General features: G+C 42.1%; 1 protein-coding gene and 1 long non-coding RNA gene across 3 annotated transcripts in view; one reads left to right on the top strand and one right to left on the bottom strand.

The window, feature by feature from the left end:
• Nucleotides 1-21,589, top strand: part of DSCAM (DS cell adhesion molecule) — an 826,557-nt gene that overhangs the window by 179,206 nt on the left and 625,762 nt on the right. The window lies entirely within an intron of this gene.
• Nucleotides 3,507-21,485, bottom strand: LOC129052328 (uncharacterized). Its single transcript, XR_008517332.2, has 3 exons — nt 21,443-21,485; nt 11,464-11,629; nt 3,507-3,760 (listed from the first exon to the last, which is right to left on the bottom strand). It is a non-coding gene; the product is annotated as an uncharacterized LOC129052328 (long non-coding RNA).

Below are 21,589 nucleotides of genomic sequence, written 5' to 3'. Positions count from 1 at the left end.
GGCCACTTTTTAAAACCAATTAAATTACTTAGTTTTTATTTTTATTTTCTCTTTTTAGATGTATTAGTCCATTGTCACATCGCTGTAAAGAAATACCTGAGGCTGGGTAATTTGTAAGGAAAAGAGATTTAACCGACTCATGGTTCTGCAGGCTATAGAGGACGCATGGTGCCAGCATCTGCTTCTGGGGAAGACTCAGGGAGCTTTTACTCGTGGTGGAAGTCACAGCTGGAGCAGAAAGTTCACATGGTAAAAACAGGGGCTAGAGAGAGTGAGGGAGGAGCTGCACACTTTTAAACAACCAGGTCTCATGAGAACTTACCATCTGCAAAAATATTGTGGATAGTGCTAAACCATTCATGAGAAATCCACCCACATGATCTAATCACCTCCCCAGACCCCACCTCCAACATTAGGGTTTACAGTTCTACACGACATTTGGGCAGTGACACAGATCCAAACCATGTCACCAGACCACTCATGATATTCTATAGAGTATAATTTAGAAAAAACTACTTCCAACTTAAGGCCGCTAGAGGTGATTTGCATAAAATTGAGGTTGTTTAAAGCCTTGAGTTCAACAATTCAGGGTTAAATATGAGTTAGATGTTTTCATGGGACCAAACAACATTTATAGGTCTTGAATAAATCTGAAATTTCTACTTTTATAAAGTCTAATATGTAGATACACTGGGTTTCATTGGATTGTAATTCTATTTTTTGTATTTTGGGGGGGCATCATTTTTATCTTTACTACCATAAAACAAGACACCATCACAGCCAACTCCAAATGGCCAGGTGTGAGGTGGAAGGAAAGATGGAACAAGAGGGAACCAACCACGCGTGGGTGCTCAGGTGGAGGGGACTGTGGTTGGTAGAAGACCCCTAAGTGGAGTGAGCTTGGATAGGGAGCCAGGATGGGAGGTGGCCAGGGAAGGGATGGGGCAGGGCCAGCCTGCATATGAAGGGCCTTCCTGGTTAAGGCAATAGCTTTGGATTTTTATGCAGGGATAATGGCAAACTGTTGACTTCTGGGCTGGGGATTGATGTGACTGCTGTTGCTGTGTGGAGAACAGTGGGGGGTGGAGAGCAAACATACCATTAGATGAGTAGTAGGCGGCTGGTGGAGACTGATTTGAGTGGCAGACGTGGGGACAGAGAAAAAAAGGACAGATGTGAGAGATGTTTGGGGAAGCTTTGGTATGTTGGCTGATAGATTAGATATGGGGGTGAGAGAAAGACAGTCATCAAGGATGATTCAGGTAAGGAATTTAGTGCATGTTGGTACCATCAATAGGTGTGGAAACTACTATTTAAGGTTATCAATCAGAAATTGAATAGCATTAATAATAGGCAAAGCCCTTTAGGGACTCTGTTCTTGATGTATGTGTGTGTGTGCGGGGGATGTCCTGTGAGCCACTTAGGCTCACTATAAATATCTTTCTGAAGCCTTCCTTGAATATACTATTCTGGCCTCCTACCTTTGCTCAAGCTGTTTTCTTTTTTCTGTTTCACCTTCAGCTTTATCTTACTCATGCTAAGTCAGACTTATCACTGACTTCACTGCATTTTTGTTGGCTGATTTCCAGTTAGTCAAAATAAAAGAAAGTGGATAGTTTTGGCCTTTGAAGCAAAAAGAGACACAGGGACCTCTCTTTCCAGCTTCCTGACTTTATAAACTCCGGATATAGCAGTTGATGGTCGACATCTCACAGTAATTATTAGGCAGTGTAATTTTGCTAAATTTACTTAAGCTAAACTAAAGACCATCAAGAGCACCTTCTACGGACTGATATTGTGTCCCTCTCTAAAAGTCATATATGTTGAAGCCCTAACCCCCAATGTACTGTATTTGGAAGTGAGGCACTTAAGGAAGTAATTAAGATTAAATGAGGGCATCAGGGCAGTACCTAACCCAATAGGACTGGTGTCTTTATAAGAAGTGGGAGAGACACCAGAGAGCTTGCTCTTTCTCTCTCTGCCATGTGAGGACACAGTGAAAAGGTGGCTGTCTGCAAGTTTGGAAGAGAGCCCTCACCAGATACACAGTGGCTGGAAACTTGATTTCAGACTCTGGCTTCCAGAACTGTGAAAATATAGCTTTCTGTTGTCTAAGCCATCCTGCCTGTGGTATTTTTTTGCAGCAGCCTGAGATGACTAATACAGCACCCTTCTGCTCTTTTGTCTGACTGTGGTTTCTTGGAAAACTGCTGTCTTATATTCTTCTTACTTCCAGTGGTCATCCAATTTCCATACAGTTTCCAAGTAGTCTAATATCAATTCATTTTTATAAATTTAAACTATTTTTCCATTTTGCCCATAGTCATCCCTTTTTTTTTTTTTTTTAAGGAATCTTGCTCTGTTGCCTAGGCTGGAGTGCAGTAGTGCAATCTCGGCTCACTGCAAACTCCACCTCCCAGGTTCATGCAATTCTCCTGCCTCAGCCTCCCGAGTAGCTGGGACTACAGGCACACGCCACCACACCTGGCTAATTTTTGTATTTTTAGTAGAGACGGCAGGGGGAGTTTCACTATGTTGGCCAGGCTGGTCTCGAACTCCTGACCTCGTGATCCACCCACCTCAGCCTCCCAAAGTGCTGGGATTACAGGCATGAGCCACTGTGCCAGGCCTCTTTATTCATGTTAGTGTATGAAGACTTTTTTATTTGTTCAGGCTAGTCTGTTCGCCTTTTCTTCCTTAGAAGAAATTATCTGTTCTCCTTGTAAGTTTTATAGTGTTCAGACTTTGGATCATGTCTTTTTCTCTCTTTGATCTCTTTCTAAATATCCCTTTATTTAAAACTGTGCATAGATTTTCTCCTAAAATCATGTGGTGAGGAAAATGAACTTTTACATTTCTTCAGGAAAGTAAACCTGGTCAAAGACTACAGTTGGGAGAAACTTCAGACGCTCATGTATGTGACTAGAATGTGGATGTGAATGGTGTCTTGTTAAGCTTGTCTCAGGCTTTCATATGGCAAAGTAGTATTTTTAAGTTCTTTTTAGGTCCTACCTTTACCTCAGGATGCATTTTCTCATAATCTGATAATATTTCTTAATGGAGATTGTTTTCTCTTGTACAAGTTATATGACAAAAGTACATTTGGCTTGTCTTCTGTTTGTTTGAGTTGATTGTGTTCTGATTAGGAATGCTAAGTCACCTATGCAAAAGCAACTGAGAACTAACTAAAAACATGAATTATTGGGGAAATATTTGTACATCCATGTTCATAGCAGCATTATTTGCAGTTGCCAAAAGACAGGAACAGCCCAAATATCCATCACCCAATGAATGAGTAATGCAAATGTGGTACATAACATTCCCTGGAGGATTTGTCAGTCTTGAAAAGAAAGAATTCTCACATATGCCACAACAATCTTGAGGATATTACGCTAAGTGAAATAAGCGTGTCACAAAAAGACAAATACTGTATGATTCCACTTATATGAGGTATGTAAAGTAGTCAATTTTTTTTTTTTTTTTTTTTTTTTTTTTTTTTTTTTTTTGAGACAGAGTCTCGCTCTGTCACCAGGCTGGAGTGCAGTGGCGCGATCCCAGCTCACTGCAACCTCCGCCTCCCGGGTTCAAGCGATTCCCCTGCCTCAGCCTCCTGAGTAGCTGGGACTACAGGCACACGCCACCACACCCAGCTGATTTTTTGTGTTTTAGTAGAGATGGGGCTTCACCATGTTGGCCAGGATGGTCTTGATAAGTAGTCAAATTTATAGAGGCAGAAAGTTAGAATGGTGGTTACCAGGGTCTGGAAGGAAAGAGAAATTGAGAAATTGTTTAATAAGTACCAAGTTAACAATACTGAACTGTCCTCTAAAAATGGGTAAGATAGTAAGTTTTATGTTACATGTACTTTACCACAAATAACCTAAAAACATATTGCACCTCTTCTCTTAAAATAGCTGCATGGGAAAATTGATTTTATTTGTAAGTAAAGACCTAGGTGAATTAACTTGAAATAGTAATATATTGTGACATTGTATTTTATAAACAACTTCCAAAATCATCATCATAATTATTTTGTCCTGGTATTTTTTTTTAAAGGATGTGTGTGATGGTATTGAATTTGGATTTTTTTTTATTATAGCCATATGTTGAAAAAAATCAAGCCTTAGAAAATGAAAACAAGTATATTGTAGGCTTAAAAATTATAATAACATGGCCGAGCGCAGTGGCTCATGCCTGTAATCCCAGCACTTTGGGAGGCCTAGGCGGGCAGATTACCTGAGTTCGAGACGAGCCCGGCCAACATGATGAAACCCCATCTCTACTAAAAATACAAAAATTAGACAGGCATGGTGGCATACGCCTGTAATCCCAGCTACTTGGGAGGCTGAGGCAGGAGAATTGCTTGAGCCCAAGAGATGGAGGTTGCAGTGAGCCAAGATCAATCTGCTGCACTCTGACAGAGCGAGACTCTGTCTCAAAAAAAAACAAAAATTATAACAACATTTGGGAAAATAGAATGATAGTAATTTTATCAGTCTTTATATTCTTTAACACTTTAGTGACTGAATTATAGACAACTAGTGTATAAGCTACAGGAAAACAGAGATTTTGGTCTGTTCTGTTAATTTCTAGAATAGTAGCTGGCACATAGCAGGAACTCCATGACTCTTCATTTAATGAATACATGTTGAGGGTATCAAAGTACTAATTACTCTTTGGGCACGTGGATTGTGGAAGTGTAGAGACGAGTCCACAGTTCTCCTAGATATAAGGAGCTTTCCCTGTGTCTGTTGATCACATAATTATTCATCAGTGAGCTCTTCGTTGCTTTTGTATCTCAGGGTAAATAATTTAAACAGATCATATAGATAAGACACTGAAAATCTCTCCACTGAGAGGTGGAGAGATTCGTCTAGGGTCTCAAAATAAATGACTAACAGAAGTGTTCTCTGTTCAGGACACTAAATGATGCAAGAAATATTTAGTGGCCACCTACTCTGTGAAGGTCTTGAGCTTGGCTTTGTGAATATAGCTATGAATAAGAGGAATACACAGTCCCTGCACTCAAGGAATTTATTATCTGGTGTGTGTGTGTGTGTGTGTGTGTGTGTGTGTGTGTGTTTGGCACGGAGGTGATATAACTGCTTCCTGAACTCAATACAATCTTTTCATTACAGAGCCTCATTTTAGCCCCAATTTCTGTATCTTTTCTTCATTTTTTCCCAATCACTATCTTTTGACTGGACTATACTACTGAAAGGAAGTGGAGTCCTTTGGCATCTCTGGGTGGTCTGGAATGATCTCATCTTCCAGGAAAGCTGTTACACAGACGTTAGTTTCTGAAAATGATATGACATGCAGCTCACTGTAATACAATCTATTAATTCAACAGATAAAGTTTTATCTTCTAATCTCCCAGAATAGTACTTAAACAGTTTAGTGCACATGAATCACCTGGGAATCTTGTTAAATAAAGCAGATTCTGATTAAGTAGCTTGGTGTGGGGCCTAGGATTCTGCATTTCTAATGAGCTCCCAGGTGTTGCTGAATCTGCTGGTCCAAGGGTGGTATTGTCAGTGACAAGGCTGCAGGTTCTTAGCCCTGGTTGTTCATTACAACCCCCTGGGTGGATTTTTACAAATGCCAGTGCGCTTAGAGATTTGCTTTAATTGGTCTGGGTTTGGGCTCCAGCGTTCATATTTTGAAAAGCTTTCCAAGTGAGTTTTATGTTCTGCCAGCACTGAAGACCATTTCCCTGCACAAACACAACTGGTGCTGCCTGTCACTGTGTGTAACTGAATCCACTGATGTGATTTGGTGCATATCAGTATCTTTTATAAATGCAAGGAAGGCTGGAGGCTGGGGAAATTGTCATATGACAGCACCTAGTGCAGGGACTAGTGTACAGCAGTGTGTTTGCTGAATAAGTGAGTGAGGCAACCCGTCGTTTTCAGACACTGTAGAGGATGGCTAGTGACTGGATCCCAGTGCTGTTGCCTGGAGCTCTAGCAACTGTATTTTGTATTTCTAAACATGCTGGCTATGGGATAGCAGAGTTAATAGAAGGAGACTGGGGCCTTCTACTTCCAGATAAAAATTTGGAAAGGTATTAGAAGGAAGGTACTGGGGAAATAAATTTTGATCTATGATAGATAAGATAATTGAAAACCAAACCAAAGAAATTCAATTCAGAGTGGAGAGGTGTATTAGTCCCTTCTCACACTGCTATGAAGAAATGCCTGAGACTGAGTAATTTATAAAGAAAAGAGGTTTAATTGACTCACAGTTTCACATGGCTGGGGAGGCCTCAGGAAACATAGAATCATGGCAGAAAACAAAGCAAACACATCCTTCTTCACATGGCGACAGGAGAGACAAGTGCCAAGCAAAAGCGGGGAAAAGCCCCTTATAAAACCATCAGTCGTCATGAGAACTCACTCACTATCACGAGAACAGCATGGGGGTAACTGCCCCCATGATTCAATTACCTCCCGCCTGGCTCTTCCCACAACATGTGGGGATTATGGGAACTACAAGATGAGATTTTGGTGAGGACACAGCCAAACCATATCAAGAGGCGTAAATCGAAGGTAGCCTTCCAGGGACTGAGGTCAGATTTGTCCCAAGATAGACACTTTGGGCACGTATTTTCAACAAACATTCCACAAAATATGCAAGTATTTATTTTTTGGTAGTATGTTTAAATACAAATAGAAATCAAGCCTTAAAAATGACTTATTGATGAAACTGCATTTCTCCTGCTCGGGACTGCATTTCAGATACTGTCCATTTGCATCTGGGTCCATGATGTGCTGTTGAAATAACATGAACTCAGCTTGTAGGTGAAGGTGGGGAGGAACACATGCGTTTTTCCATCTGAACAGAAAGTGTGTTCTGGCTTTTTTCTGAGATATTATGTTTATTGAATTTTAAGATGCACACAGGAAGTGGCTTTCACTTGGTTTCATCTTCCTGATCAGTGCATGTTGGGGACAAAGGAGAGAGGAGGGTGTTAACCTGGATAAGTCTGCTGCTTCTTTGGGAGAGTGGGGCATCCCACCAACCTGCTGCCCATGTTGCTTTGTGGGGATACATGAAGCAGCCTCTAGAAAGGCTTCTCTAGGAGCTTGGTGAGGCTGTGCAATGCCTTTTTTTGCAAAACACCTGCTGTTCACTAATGGAGCAGATGAAATAATAAAGCCAACCAAGGAAGCAACTTAATAGGGAACTAACCAGCCACAGTGGTTTTTGGAACTCTTGTGCCTTGCTGCACATCACTTTGAAGTAGTCTGTGGAGTCCATGCTTCTGATTCTTGGAACGTTTGGTTCATTTTTGTGTCATTGTTATCTAGCACTAACTGCAACTGGTCCCCTAGACCTGAAGTAGCCCAGGTGCAGGGGCAAAGCAGTGGCCAGGTGTGAGTGCTGAGGGCCTAAATATTTCAAGTACAAAACGCCCAGGAAAACAACCACCGGGGGTTTTACCATACTTATAAAAAGGAATCCTTCCCTCTGGAAGCCTCCAGCCTGACTGTAGGCAGAAGCAGCCATTGCCCATGCAAGGTGAGGAAGAACAGGTATTGGTGAACAGAGTGGGCTCAGGTCATCATTGGTGTGGCAAAATTCTATCAGGGATGAAAGTATCAGCAATGGGACCACCTGGAACCCAAGCTCTGCCACTTTCTTGCTATGTGATCTTGGGTAAGTTACTTAGCCCTTCTGTTCCTTGGTCTTCTCTGGAAAATGATGAGGATGATACTACTCTGCTCATAGGGTTGTTTTAAGGGTTAAATGAGGTACTGCATAGAAAACACTCATCTCAGGGCTGGGCATGCACAGTGCACGGGTGTAGCTATCATCATCCTCGTCATACTTAGAATGCTTTTCCGTGGCCACCCATCATCAGTATGTGCCTATCTTCATCAGCAGTGAAGAGGACAGAAGCTTCTTTCTCCCTTCCTGGCATGCTGGAGATGTGGTTGGTCTCCTCAGGTTACCATTAAATTGTTGGCAATCCCCACTGAGAGGAAGGATGCAGCCAACTCCACAGGCAGCTGAGGAGCTAGCCCTCTAGCAGATGTCAGCCAGGAGAGACATTTGCCAAACTGAAGTTGGGGAAAAGCCTGAGCTGATTCCACACTCTGAGTCACCTTAGGGCCCAAAGAACAGGTGGCATGAGATACTCAGGGAATGCTGTGGCAGCGTGCCTAACCATGGTTCTGCAGTCTTCACACCCGAGGTCATGGCAGCTGACAATTTCTGTCTTCTGGATAAGATGGGGGTGTATCTGTCTGTGAGCGTTCATTCACTGATTCATTCAAAGTGGACGGATTGGGCATTGCCATGGACCAGACACGGCACAGATGGGGTGCTCGGGGTGGAACAGTGGGCGGTAGTGCCAGCCGTGTCTGTGCTCATGGGCCTGTGGTCTTGGGGAAGACCTCAAATAATCATGTAAATAATGACCTGCTTACAATTGTGAGACCCGCTGGAAATGAACAACGGGCTGGAAATGAACAATGGAAATGGGGGCTGTACAGGGAATTTCGGGGGACCTGATCTGTCAGAGTTTAGGGAATTTATCCCCTGGAAAGTGACAAGTAGTCCTTTAGATTGGTTAAAAAAAAAATGAAAGTGTGGAGAGGACATTCCAGGCAAGGGGAAAGGTGCAGTGGGCACTCACAGAAGGCCAAGGGGACAGCGCTGTTCCACAACAGCCCGCTCAGAGTCCAGTTTGCTCCTTGCTCCTGATTGGAGATTTTTCACACACTGTCTCCCAGCAGAGGATTCTGTCCACAGGTATTGACAGGACCTGGCTGGTCTCTTCTTGTCATTCAAGTTGTAGTTCAGGAAGGATGCACCCAGAAGGCTGCTTTTGACTACTCACTCTGAATTTGCCACCTCCCCACGCCCAGCCTGTCTCTGTGTTTTCTTTGAAATTCTGCTGTTCCTTTATTCCTTTGCTTGCTATTTATAAAGAAAAGAGGTTTAATTGGCTCACAGTTCTGCATGCTGTACAAGCCTGGCACCAACATCTGCTCAGCTTCTGGTGAGGGTCTCAGGAAGCTTGCAATCGTGGCGGAAGGTGAAGCAGGAGCACGCACACCACATGGGGAAAGCAGGAACAAGAGAGAGAAGAGGAGATTCCAGACTCTTAAACAACCAGATCTCCTGTGAACGAACTGAGTGAGAATTCACTTATCACCAAGGGGATGGGAGGTCCACCTCCAGGACCTGGTCACCTCCCACCAGACCCCACCTCCAACACTGGGAATCACATTTCCATATGAGATTTGGAGGGGACAAACATCCAAGCCATATCACCTGTGTACCATTTGTTGCTTCTCCTCTGAACAAAAGTCCTCAAAATAGGTTCTTCGTCAAATCCACTGTTGTCCCTTATTTTCAGGACAGTGTCTGACAAGTAAGTAGTGGGCACTCCACATCTGTGGAGCAATGGACAGTGGTTCCCAGTCTGGCCAAATTTCCCTAACGTGAAAGCATGAAACACTTCCTCTCACAGGTCAAATACGTGGAATGAATTTGCAATGCAATTCTCGGCACAGCTGACTTTCCTTGTTGCTTCTGCTGGTTTTGGTCACTTTCCCTGGGGTGCTGTGCCATCAGGAGCAGGGGCCTCTTCTTTCCTCTCCTGTCTGTTCTCTCCAAGTTATCTGCAACTTCATCCCGGGGGGAAACAGGGCAGGGACCTTCCTCCTCAATTTCTGATATTGCGAGGTAGCAAACTCACACAGGCCTTGATAACAACAAATGAAGAGTGACCAGGTCTTTACAAATATGAGACAGGCCGGGCGCGGTGGCTCACACCTGTAATCCCAGCACTTTGGGAGGCCGAGGCGGGTGAATCACGAGGTCAGGCGATCAAGACCATCCTGGCTAATGCGATGAAACCCCGTCTCTACTAAAAATACAAAAAAATTAGCTGGGCATGGTGGCGGGCTCCTGTAGTCCCAGCTATTTGGGAGGCTGAGGCAGGAGAATGGCGTGAACCCGGGAGACAGAGCTTGCAGTGAGCCAAGATCATGCCACTGCACTCCAGCCCGGCGACAGAGTGAGGTTCTGTCTCAAAAAAAAAAAAAAAAAAAAAAAAAATATATATATATATATATATATGATGAGAAAATACGATGGAAGTCCCAGTGGAGAGTCCCCACTTACTCCTTCCATGCCAATACAGATCTCCCTACAGACTTTACCACTGGTTCTGTATATATGCGATGCCAGTGGGAAGGTATTTCTCAGCCGTTAGAATAATCCGTTTCCTTTATCCCAGACTATGGATAAGGGGACATTTGCAGGAGAGGGGAGACACTTAGGAAGAAAAGACTGGGTTTGTGAATGGAAATACGTTATTTGTGCATATGTTGTAGCTTGACTAGACTTTGAGCAGACTGATATCTGAAAACATATTTACAAGCATGTTATAAACTCATAATTCTAAAATATTGAATTTTATTTATTTTGCATCTGTAAACTGAGTTTTGAATTTGTGCAATAATTTGCATTATTCAGAACTCTTGATTGCAGTGACAAGCAGAAACCAAAAAAAGTCTTATTGGCTCACGGAACGGAAAACTCCAGGAGTAACTGCCTTCAGGCCCAGAAGCATCCAGGTGTCCAGAAACTCTGACAGGAGCACCTCTCTTGCTGTCAGTCTTACTGCTCTTGGAGTACTCTGGTTTAGATTGGCTCCTCGGCATACCTAGCACGGCACATTGCACACAACCCCAGTGACAGTAGCTCAGTACCCCAGGGGGAAAGAGTCTTCTTTCTCCAAAATCCCTGAGAAGGGTCATGTCACGTGCCTTATCTGTGAACGAGTCACCGTGTCTAGGGGCATAGAGGTGATGACCTTGGTCTCACGCCCATGAGGGATGGCTCCTCGAAGGAAAACCCAAGTGCTCTTATTCTAAGAGGGAGAATTGGATGCCCAGAGACAAAGTCTATAGATGTACATGGTCCAGTGTTGAAGCGGTGGGAGGAGAGTGCTGGCAACATGGGCAATTCCACGTCGTGTGCGACTGGCCTGTGCATATGGAGGTATTCAGTGACCTGGCCCTAGACACTCCTGCTAACAGGACACACACATACTCTCTTACACACATACATGTCCACACACACCACACATACACACATAGACACCCACACACACACACACACACTTTGACATACACTCACATGCTCATATTCCCCCCACACTATGCACAGACATACACTCACATGCATATATGTCATACACACACCACACACACTGACATACACTTACATGCATACATACCACACACACCACATGACATACACTCACACACATACACACTACACATACTGGCATACACACATGCGCGCGCACACACACAAACACATATCATTGACAACTATGAAAAGCCCCTGCATACTTCAGAGCCCCTCAAGCTGGGCTTCTGATGACACCTCAGACACTCTCCCCTTTTTATTTTGTTTCCCATTTACTTCCTACCTTACCCTGTTCAGGCTACTGTAATAAAGTTTGATGGACTGCATCACTGAAGCTACAACAGTTCATTTCTCATGGCTCTGGAAGCTGGAAGTCTGAGATCAAGATGCCCACAGGGTGCTGGTGAGGGCCATCTTCCTGGTGGCAGACGCCGACTTCTCCTTCTTTCCTTGCCTGGCAGGGAGCAGGGAAGGAAGTGAGTGGTCTTGTGGCTCTCTGAGGGCACTGATTCCATTCTGCCCCACCTCCCATAGCATCATGTTGGGGAACAGGGTTCCAGCATATTAATTTAGGGGGCACAAACATTCAGCCCCTAACACTTTCATTCTCATTAATTGCCTTCAAAGAGAGCTAAGCTAATCCTAATGGTAACTTTGGCATAAAGCAAAACTTTGAGAAGACGACATCTGATATATGCTCTTCAATGCATGCTTGTTGGAAGAAGAGTGTTAAGATTTAGACTTTGCATCACTTATGGCCAAAATAGGACACTCCTGTATGTCTGCTCTTGAATTTAAATATGCTACTCTCAATATAAAGCATGGAACTCATGCTGTTTAAGAAAGAGCACATATTAAGACTGACATGTCTGTCAAGATAATAATTTTGATAGAGGATTAAAAAAAGGAAAAAAATTTACAGAACTGAAGGTAAAAGATAGCCAGGATTAGACCTTTCAATATTAACAGTGAACTTACTTTAGATATTTCTTACATAATCATCAATGCTTATAAATTCTAGTGCTTTTGTCTTTTCACAGTGTGTTTGTTTGTTTGTTTTTTTAACAATGTAATGTGCTTATTCCTCAGGCTTCAGGGCACCTCTGTAACACCCAGTGCTGATGCCCACGGGCTGCCACAAGGCTGGGCATGTTACTTTATGCTCTAACCCTATGTGTTCAATAAGTACTTTGAAAAAAATAAGAACATCTTGCTAGGCATATTTTACATAATAAAAATCTCAATTTTAGGGTTTTCTTCCCTTAAATGTTAATTTACTATATTATTTACACTTATTTGCCAAACAGGGAACTTTTGCTCAAAGAAACAGGCGCAGTTTTAGAAGCTGAAGTTAAACACCTCTCTATTTTCATATTGCATTTTTTCCCTTTGGGCATGCCCCAAAGCAGACATCCTGCTTACAAAAGAGAGCTTAATGGCCTCCCTCCTGCTCTCCCTGCCTGAAGTCTTTCTAGAATTTGGAAATATGTCCATTTTGTTAGGGCAATCTGTTCGTGTTAATGATTTTATCAATCTAAACTCCACTAAAAACAAAGCAAATCAACTCAATGCTAATAAATTCTGTATGTTTTCTAATCCCAAGAAGACATAATAAATTAACATACATTTTTTATTTTAATTATAAAACCTTTCAAATAGGGATGTTGTCTCTCTTATCCTCACTCTCATTCTTGTGCCTGGCACAGAGCAGATATTTTGTGAGGGTTATTTTTGTTGTTGAATAATTGCATTTTAAATACACAGAAAATAACAGAGAATTACAAAAACAAAAAACACAAAAGAAAACAAAAACCAGGTACTTAAGCCCAACATAGAGTCAGATGTTTATGCTTTGCCACATTTCATTCATTCCTTTTTTTGTGAATACGAGTGTTAGATAGAACTGAAGTCCCACTCACATTTTCTATACACATCTTGAAACCTCTGCAACGTATTTGTGAATCTGTAAACCATAGAAACTAACACAGTGTATTTTTTAAATGCATATAAATGATATTGTGCATGCTAAGATTTTTCTTAGATTTCCTATAAATCATTTCAATCAAACTCTGCCTACTTTTCTATGGAAACTATGTAACAAAATGCTCTATTTCCAGAAGACTCCAGGCCAAGGGTGAGTGAGCCTGGGGTGTTCAAATGTAATCAGAGTCCAAAACAGGCCCTTGCTTGGGCTCAAACTAAACTGAGTTGAGAAATTAGCCTGGAAGGGAGAGAAGGTGATGTCAGATCTTAATAGGATAACATTGCCATGAGTTCTCCTTGCAATAGAGGAGGCTGCTTTTCTTCAGCAGTTATTGAGATGTATGTTTCTTTTTTCACTAAGCTTCTGTTATTGTCGGTTGATTTTGACCACAAGTTGTTTTCTTGTTGTCTTGATTGTCAAGGACATATAATGGCAGAGGGATTCTTAGGTCAGCAGATGTGCTCTCAGCTTAGGCAAGCCTCAGGGGCTGTATATGTTTCAGAATTTCTTACATTTTAGATAGCTATCTAAAAGTAAGTATTAGCATACTCTGCATGTTTTCTACACCCTCACGGTGGAATGTGGGCCAGTAATGCTTTAAGATCTCTTCAGCAGAACTGTGGAATTTTTATTCTGTGTGGAATGAACAAGCCTCAAGTAGAACCTCATGTCCATTTGGGCCATGTTTTGGCAGCAGGTGAATCATGAAAATACTTTTTCATTTTTGAGGTATTTTTGGATTGTGGGATTGCAGATAAGGGATTGTAGATGGGTGGTGTTGTTGTTGTTACAATATAAATTTCTATAACTTCTGGCCAGTTGATAGAATTATCCCTTATTTTTCAATGTTGACTCCTATCCGTCCCTACCTCTCTCCCTACTTCTTTGATTTCTTCTTTCCTGCTTTCCTTCCTTCCTTCCTTTCTCTGTTTGGTCATTTCTTTAGGATTTGAAGAGAGGGCACAGTATATGATCTTTAAGGACTCAGATTTTCAAGTTAAGCATATCTGTGGACAAATTATCTTTCTGCTGCTCATTAACTGTGTGGCCATTGTTCTATGTAACTTCAGGAGTTCTGAGATAATCATATCTACCTCCTGTGGTTTTGGGAAGATGCAGTAAGGTGATGGATGTCAAAACATTTAACACAGTCCTTAGCATATAACTAGCACTTGATAGATGACCACTGCTAGTATTGCTGTTGTTATCATATCACACAGCATGCAGCATTTGCTATTCTCTTTTAAGCAATGAATTTATTCACATTCAGTTTCTTTAACATTTTTGAAATGCATCTGGTCTTCGCTTACATGTATGTTATTTGGCACCCTGTCTGAAAATATTATTCATTATGGTTTCTATCATCGGCTTTAGTTTTAAATGTTGCTTGAAGGCCCCTGGCACACAGCCATGCTTGACCATGTGAGGAACATGATGCTGCCCCCATCAGGTACAGCCTAATAGGGGTGGATGGATGGATAGATCGGTAGATACATAGATAGATAATAGATAGACAGATAGGCAGACAGATGATAGATAGATAGGCATATACATAGATAAACAGATAATTGATAGATATGCAGAAGAAAAATAGATGATAGAAAGATAGGCAGATAGATGAAAGATAGATACATAGATAAATAGATAGGCATATACATAGATGGACAGATAACTGATAGAACACAGATGATAGATAGATAGATAGATAGAAGATGGATAGTAGATAGATAATAGATAAACAGAAAACAGAGAATAGATATGATAGAGATGATAGATAACTAGAGTGATAGAGAGATAGATGAGAGAGATGATAGATAGATAGATAGATACTCATCTGATCACCAAGCAGCTGTGAACAGAGGATGTTCTGAAATGTGGGATTCTGCATTTGCTGTGAAGAGGAGTACACCAGACAGTCCTTCTAGAGGAGGAAGGGAAGAATGCATGGGGCCAAGGTTCTATTTTGCTAAGAAATCATAGCCTTCCCAGAGTTTAATTGCCTCCATTTTTATCAAATAGTTAGAAACATGACTATTTTTTTTGACCCTCGGAGGCACATTGGCGACATCTGCTGGGGCAGCATTACTGATGATTGTCCGTCTGTATGTTGCTGAGCCCTGCAATCCTGGTATCCCAAGATGCCTCCCCTCTTCCAAAGAAGCACTTAAGAGCTCAAGTTGATTACTGCAGGGGCCTGAAGACGAAGCCTCATTCGCCCGATTATCAGAACAGATGAGGTGTGCGCACAGCCTTTGCAACTTTCCATTCATCTCAGGAACTAAAATGAGTATTATTTTTAAGACTAATGTCTTAAATTTATGATTTTATTTGATTCTTTATTCAGCAATTTGAATATTATGGTTGATTACAAGTACATAATAAGAGCCTTTCTGTGATTGGCATTTTCATTTTTCTAGGTAAATAAAGTGCCTCTTGATCTGTTTTTATTTTTCTTCCCACCCCCACTCTCCCCATCAATTTTCTTTCACTTGTGTTTCTCTGCATATACTGTGGGCATCCCAAGGGGACCGTAGTCTTCTTGTTCATGTTTCAGACTTGAAAGTCGTATTCAAATGCAGCCATATTTTACAGATTGGCAATTTTGCTATAATTAAGCTTCATGAATATGAAGATTCTTGTAGAATTCCCAGGACTCCCCATGGTGAGGATTTGCAATGAAATTTCTTCTCAGCTCACTGTGACCTATTAGAGTGTCAGTTTGGCTCAGTTTCAACATGGTGTTTACTCTTATGAAGTGCAAACCACATATTAGCTAATTTTTAAGCCATGGCAGAAGCAGCCTGAGAGGCACATTTGTCCAGAGGGTTTGACAGAAAGCTAGAAGGTCAGCGTCTTCACAGATCCATTGAGGTTCGGAAATTAAATGATAATTTTGTAAACCAGGCAGGAAGTGACATTTGTGCAATTGCCTTTGATATGTTTTCTTTGGCTGTGTTTGGTTTCTTCGTCTCTGCAGAATCTCAGAATGAGCCAGCCTCTAACGAAAATGGTGCTGCTTCATCTTAAAATCTCTTTGTGACAGCTTATGACACGAGATCCCTTGGAACCCTTGTTCTCTATGGGACCTTTCCTGGACTCCTATGACTGCAATACAAATGTTAATTCTCAGCTGTATTAATACCTCAGTATCACTTAAAAGATATCCAAGGGAAACTTTGCCTGGCCAATTTCTTTCCACAAAGTAGCATTTTCTGAATTGGAGATTACTGGTTGGCTCATTCTTATTTTATTTACTTTTGTAAACGGGTTATCATTTATAATTCAAAGCTCAAAAAGCATACAGAAAAAATTCTAGTCTCACTCCAGTCCCTTACTCTCCATTCCCTGGTATGCCTCCCCCACCCTCGGGTACTGATAGTTATTCATCAGTATCCATCCTTCCAGAAATTCTCTGTATATACACAAAACAAATGAAAATGTATCACTTTGTACCACCAGTACTTTAGAAATCAGTTCAGCATGGGTACTCCTGCTGGGTACTTCCTGATCAGATTGCCGCATTGTAGAAGATATCTTTCTGCCTGTCAATTTTATTTCCAGAAAATAGTGGTGACGTTGCTTTAGGGTAAGTCACCAAAGGGTGTAGCTGCACCTGTGTCTGTGCAGCCCTCTGGTATCCTGTTCTCAGCTGAAAATAAAGCCCTGGAATTGGTCCATTTCACTTTTTCTTTTTCTTGCAGTTTGAAAGGCACTTGAACTAGCCCGCTAATGTTGCTTTTTACTCCTTTTACATTTTAAAAGGAGTCGTACCCTGGTTTATTTGCTTTTATTGCCTGTGAAAGTGGCCTGGGTAATTAGACCAACAGAGAATTGCATCTTAAGGGCTAGTTATTGATATATTCCTTGTGTCAGCTCAAAAGTAACCTCTGGGGATAGAAGATTAGGCAGAGTGTGCCTGCCCATGAATATACACTGTTCATGCCTCTCTAGGCTTCAACACACACGAGGTCATGTAAGGCAACCTTACCTACCCCATTAGGGTCCAGAAAGATATCCACCTAGGAGCAGAGTGTAAATGTCACCCCCATCAACTCACTGTTATGCCCAGTGGCTTATCCTTTCAAACATGCAAAACTTTCTATAATGGAGAATCTGAAATACTTTAACAAGTTTAAAAATCTTTATTGAGCACAGATTTTGATTTTTAAAAAATATTTTTGATAGACATACTATGGTTCAAGTCCCATACTTGCATTAAAGGGTTAAGGTGGAACAATGCTTCATGCACAGTTAGCATTTCATATTTTTTGTCCAGTGAAGAAAAGAAAACATTCTCAACTTTGATCTCCTTTAGTTTAAAATGAGATAAAATAAGATACATTCCAGCATCATGCCCTTACTTAAACTGAGCTGATTCTCTTGATTTCTGTTCCTTGCTTTCCTTGCCATTGGCCTGAAATGAGTAGGCATGACCATTTTTGTCCATATGTCATATGTAATTAAACTCCAGCCTTCACATTGCCACCATCAAAGACAGTGAGGAAGAAACATTTTATTATTGCAATTCACTGTCTTGAGGTGGAAGCTTCTGCAACGGTGACACGGAAGCGTGATGGAGAAGGCACACAAATGATCCATCTTGCTCTTTCAAGAGAGAAGAACATACCGGACTTGGGCAGACAGAACTTTTTTTTTTTTTTTTTTTTTTGTATTGAAGCATCTTCTAGCGCATTTAAACTTTTTTCTTGTCAATTTGAGGCTGGAGTGAAGAAATAACACACACAGCTTGTTTGACAGTGTGGCTATTAATGAAGCAAGCAACAATAGCTTTCACTCATGCACAACAGGGCTTGGCTGTGTGGTTTGCAAAAAGCGATGAACATTTTCACATTAGGATTTTGAAGAGGCTCATGAGGAAACTAAAGATCATCAGCATTTGCTTGTGAAAATAAAACGGAAGCTCTAAGAAAGGTTGAATGTAGCCTTCAAAAGGGGGTAGAAAGAACAAAATGAAATGAGTTGCTCTGGTTTGAATGTATGTGTCCCCCCAAAATTCATATGGTGGAACCTAAAACCCAATGTGATAGGACTGAGTGGTGGGGCCACTGAGGAAATGATTACATCATGAGCACTCTGCTTCCATCAATGGGATTAGTGCTTTATTTTTGTTTTGTTTTGAGACAGGGTCTCGCTCTGTCACCCAAGCTGGAGTGCAGTGGTGCAATCATGGCTCACTGCAACCTCCACCTCCTGGGCTCAAGCAATCCTCCAGCCTCAGCCTCCCAGGTAGCTGTGACTGCAGGTGTGCACCACCACACCTGGCTAATTTTTGTATTTGTATTTTTCGTAGAGATGTGGTCTTGCTATGCTGCCACGCTGGCCTGGATCTCCTGGATTCAAGCGATCCCCCCACCTTGGCCTCCCAAAGTGCTAGGATTATAGGCATGACCTACCATGCCAGGTGGATTAGTGGTCTTAAAAAAGAGGTTGAATAGTGGCTCATGCCTGTAATCATAGCGCTTTGGAAAGTCAAAGCAGGAGGATCACTTGCACCCAGGAGTTCATGACCAGTATTGGCAACATGGCGAAATCCTGTCTCTACAAAAATTTAAAAAAAAAAAAAATTAGCCAGACGTGGTGGTGTACACCTGTAGTCCTAGCTTCTTGGGAGGCTGAGGTGGTAGGATGGCTTGATCCCAGGAGGTTGAGGCTGTAATGAGCCATGATTGTGCCACTGTGCTCCAGCTTGGGTGACAGAGCGAGACCCTGTCTCAAAAAAAAAAAAAAAGAGAGAGAGATTGAAGGGAGCACAATAGCGCCTTTTGCCGTTCTCCCATGTAAGGGTGCAGCTCTAGGGTGACATTTTAGAAGCAGAGAGGAAGCCTTCCCTAGACACCAAATCTGTCTGTGCCTTGATGTTGTACTTCCCAGCCTTTAGAACTGAGAGAAATAATTTTATGTTATTTCTAAATGACCTGGTCTCTGGTGTTTTGTTATAGCAGCACATGTGGACTAAGACAAGCATGATATTTTAGATTCCTTAAGCAGGGTAGAGAAGAGAGTCAGAATCCTAATATGTCTAGTTGCTGTCAAGATGGATGCATGACTATGGCACACCGTGGACTGTGCACTGCAAGAAAGCAGGCTCCATTTTCTCTCTCCTTCTCTGGCTGCTGCGGAATCTCCCTAAGCTAGCTAGTGATTACTTAGTACAAATACGCATTTCCAGACATATCTCCCTGTCTAGACTGAGAGTATCTCCACAGCTGAGGGGGTATCCTTAACCCCTGGTGGAAAATCTGGTACTTAGTAAGTGTGGCATGCAGAGTAATGGCCCCTAAAGATGTGTATGTCCTAATTTCTGGAAGGTGAATATTTCACCTTACATGGCAAAAAGGATTTTGCAGATGTGAGTAAGAATCTGGAGATGTGATTACCATGAATCAACTGGATGGACCCAGTGTAGTTCAAGGGTCATTATAAGTGAAAGTCAGGGTCAGGACAGTCAAGTTCAGCATGATCAGATGTGAGGAAAACTCCGCCAGGCACTGCTGACTTTCAGGATGGAGGAAGCAGCCATGAACCAAGAAACACGGATGGCCTCTAAGAGCTGGAAAATGCAAAAGACACTTTCTCCTCGAGCCTTCGGAAGGAGCACAGTCCTGCCAACACCTTGATTTTAGTCCAGTGAGATCTATTTAGGATTTTGAACTCTAAACCATGAGGTAACAAATTTGTGTTATTTTGTGCCACCAGATTTGCAATGATTTGTTACCGCAGCTGTAAAAATTTAGTGCCGTGAACAATCAAAATGGAACAGCCTCTTGCTTCACATGTGCCATGTGCTGAGATCAAAAAGGTGCTGAGAAAGTGCTGCTATTGATTTTGCAGCAGCACCAGAAAGCAGAGAGCATGCTTCTAGGACTCAACCTAGAAATCCATTTCTATGCTCTTCATAAACAACTTCCATCTACATATTTGGGTCCATTTCCCTGATAGTCAATGTGATTTGTAAAGGAAAACAAAAATATTTTTACCAAACAGGAATATTGTATTGGTGATTGGGGTAAAAAGCTAACAGTTTTTCATGTATGTAATGGGTATGAGGTTTTTCTTTTTTTCTTCTCTTTTTTTTTTTTTTTTTGAGATGGAGTCTCAATCTGTCACCCAGGCTGGAGTCCAGTGGTGTGGTCTCGGCTCACTGCAACCTCTGCCTTCTGGGTTCAAGCAATTCTCCTCCCTCAGCCTCCCGAGTAGCTGGGATTACAGGTGCCTGCCACAACGCCTGGCTAATTTTTGTAGTTTTAGTAGAGATGGGGGTTCACCATGTTGCCCAGGCTGGTCTTGAACTCCTGACCTCATGATCTGCCTGCCTTGGCCTCCCAAAGTGCTGGGATTACAGGCGTGAGCCACTGCGCCTGGCCAGGTATGAGTTTTAATCCACAAAGACAGCATGGTTAGAATTGAAATTTTATTTTTGTGTAGCTCAACTTAAATTTGTGACATATACTGCATGATGCCAGGTGGTAGAATCTTAATTTCATTTAATTCATGATGATCACAGTCAACGCGGGGTCTTCTCCACTCTGTGTCTGTGTGCTTTCCTCTGTGTTCAGGAGTCTAACCTGGGGCTAAAGGATCTCAGCAGACCAAGTAGAGAGGGTGTGGCCTTTTTTCCATCACTGATACCAATTCATGGCCAGCATCTGCATCCACCAAGTTTCCATCATAGAGTCAGATTGCCTCTGGTCTCTTGTGTCCTTAACTATTAATATAAAGCCTCTCCACAAAAGGCTCTTTCAACATCATCTATGGCCTTGTGAGACACCCTGAAAATGCCTGGCTGTGGACCACCCTTTCCAGAGGTGGAGGAACTCTCTTAGGCTGTTGTAGGACCATCTACCTGGGCACATCAAAGCAGCCATCTTTTTTCTACTGCTCCAAGACCATGTTGTTAACAGGAACCCATGTGGAAATCTTGGACTGTGTTGGGGTTTCCTGAGACCACCCCTTGGGTTGATGATTTGCTGGAGAGACTCACAGAACTCTGAAAAGCTATTGTTGTTAAGGTTATAGTTTATGACAGTGAAAGGATACAGATTAAAATCAGCAAAGGAAAAAGTGCATAGGAAGGAGTCCAGGAGAGACCAGGCATAGGCTTCCAGTTGTCTTTTCTGGAGACTTATAGGGGCAGGGCTTAACTCTCCCAGTAAGAAGCTGTGACAACACATACAGAGTATCGTCAACCAGGGAGTTCATACAAGCCTTGGTGTCCAGGGTTTTCATTAGGGGTTAGTCACATAGAGTGCTCAGATGACTTACCTTAACACTTGAGTCTCCAACCCCTCCTCCAGAGGTTGAACTCACACAGTGTGGCCCAGGGTCCCAGAAGAATAAAAACAGACACTTGTCATAATCCAATTGTTGGCATAAACAATCTTGCCTGGCCCCAAGCCTCAGGTCTGTAAT

The sequence above is a fragment of the Pongo abelii genome, chromosome 22, assembly GCF_028885655.2.
Source record: "Pongo abelii isolate AG06213 chromosome 22, NHGRI_mPonAbe1-v2.0_pri, whole genome shotgun sequence".
In the NCBI taxonomy this organism is placed as follows: Eukaryota; Metazoa; Chordata; class Mammalia; order Primates; family Hominidae; genus Pongo; species Pongo abelii.
Note: the sequence above shows the minus strand (reverse complement) of the source record. Positions and strands in the feature narration are given on the sequence as shown.